This window comes from Protobothrops mucrosquamatus, unplaced genomic scaffold (assembly GCF_001527695.2).
Source record: "Protobothrops mucrosquamatus isolate PMUCROS unplaced genomic scaffold, P.Mucros_1.0 scaffold10, whole genome shotgun sequence".
Lineage (NCBI taxonomy): Eukaryota > Metazoa > Chordata > Lepidosauria > Squamata > Viperidae > Protobothrops > Protobothrops mucrosquamatus.
Window position 1 is genome coordinate 1,356,041 of NW_015386397.1, and position 2,438 is coordinate 1,358,478.

Here is a 2,438-nt window from a genome sequence, read left to right on the forward strand (position 1 = left end):
TGAATTGGTGCCTATAAAAATTAATAAAAACATGAACATACATTTATCTATTTGTTTTAAAAAACAATAATAATATTAAGGATATGATTATTAGAACAAAATGCTTTTAAAAACTATTCCCAGATTTAACAAATGGAAATTAGCAGATTTATTTGCTACTAGTAAGATAAAAAAAAACCTACAGAAAATTTTGAAATTGCCCCTAGTTAGAACTATATTGACTTGGTCTACACTCAGAAGTTTTCCTTCCAGCCGTACCAAAGGATAATGTTGAAACTAAAGCAAATAGCTGTGAATAAAAATGAACTATTGAACAAACCTCGGAGCTGGACTTGAAAACATAAGTTGGCCTCCTAAATCTCCCTATTTTCCCATCACCACTAACTGGCCTTGCCAAGCGTCTGTGGTCACCCATTTCACAAGGAACATCCCATTCAGCACACAGAAATTCTCTTCTAATTCAGAAAGTCCCTTGTGGTGTCAGGGATGACTCAACACCCTCCCCGAGGCAGACTAATCTCCCTGTACCCTTGGGGGAGGGATTTGCTACTCACAAGACAGGAATAAATATTCACTCCCATGCTCCCAATTCTGTCTCCACTTTTTTTTTCCCCTGAAAATACAGAGACATTCTCATCAAGCCTATAAGGGAACACACCGTGGGAAAATCATGGCTCTTCTTGCTGGCTCCAAACTTCTCTGGAGCCAGACGATATGGGAGAAGCCATCTGAGAATGCTCAGACTTGTCCCTAGACAACATCAGGAAACAGAAAAGTTCAGCAAAAGATCACAAGAGAAGTGGGTGCCTCACCACCTCCTCTTCCAAATCTGGAACAAATCAGAAACTCAACAATGTATTGTGTTCAAGTTTCTAGTCATGACACAGAAGATCAACATTCAAATTTCTGGTTCGGTATACACACTGCTTGTGTTCATATAACACATTTGCCTGGTGGTATAGTGGTTAAAGTGCGATATCGCAGACAAACCCTGCCCACAGTCTGGAGTTTGATCCTGATAGAGCTCAAGATTGACTCAGCCTTCCATCCTTACGAGATCAGTAAAATGAGGAGCCAGATAGTTGGGGGCAATAAGCTGACTCTGTAAACCACTATAGAGTGCTGTAAAAGCACTATGGGGTGGTATATAAGTCTATTACTATATTGTGTCTCTCTGCAGCCACTTGAGCAGTCCCAGATAGAGATTATGTATGACACATCCTTTTCCAACATATTTTAACTTTGCTGACTAAATTCCAATTTCAATAATAGCAATAGCACTTAGACTTATATATCACTTCACAGTGTTTTACATCCCTCTCTAAGTGGTTTTGCAGAGTCAGCATGTTGCCCCCAACAATCTGGGTCTTCATTTTACTGATCTCAGAAGGATGGAAGGCTGAGTCAACCATGAGCCGATGAGATTCGAACTGCTTAACTGCTGGCAGTCAGCAATAAGCAGAATTAGCCTGCAATACTGCATTCTAACCACTGTGCCACCACATCTCTTATAACCCCATGATTATGTTAGTAGGGAACGATATTTGTTGGTCCCTGCACAGCTTTCCACAGCTTAATGGTACAGATTTTCTGCACTGTAATTTAATCCCTAGAAGAAACCACAACATTTAATATATTATTTTAACACCTCAAACAAATCAAAACAGAAAATTTAGCAGCTGCCTAAAATTAAAAATGATTATTTCCCAAGCAAGATTTTCACAGAGTTCTCTTTTAATAAGATTTACTAAGATGAAAAGATGGAACTACGAGAATTCCAAGTGTTGAATTACTTTTAAATTGATATATTTCAGAGAATATTTGAGTGGAGATTTTCTGTTATTCCTTCCTAACAGGCTTCCTATGACACAGCTCTTAAGAGGTATTTCCCTTCAGTGATAATAGGAAGCCTTGCAGTTGGCAGATAATAACATAATCTCCAGAATCTTTATCAATCTGGGACTTGTCTTCATCTTGCCCATTCCATCTCATTTCCTGGATCACCATGGCCTTCCTCACTAAAACAGCATAAATCAGTGTTTCTCAACTTTAAGATGGGTGGAGATGCTGGTTGGAATTGAAATCCACGCTTCTTAAAGTTGCCAAGTTTGAGAAACACTGCCATAAATTATGGCACAATGAGTCCTGAGTTTTTGACTAGAGGCTGGCCAGTGTCGTTCCATGACTCCACCCGCTGGATCCTCCTGGACAGGAAGAGGCATATGAGAAAACTCCTTTTTTTTTTTTTTTTTTTTTTAAACTTTTTATTTATAAAACAATTAAAAAACAAACAAACAAACATTGGATTTGACGTGACATTCCAGTATATACATTCTTATCAGATTATATCATATTTAACAATCAATTCATTATCTCTACATATACATTAAATTTTATATACATTATCTATTCTAAAATAACATACATTTCTATCTTAT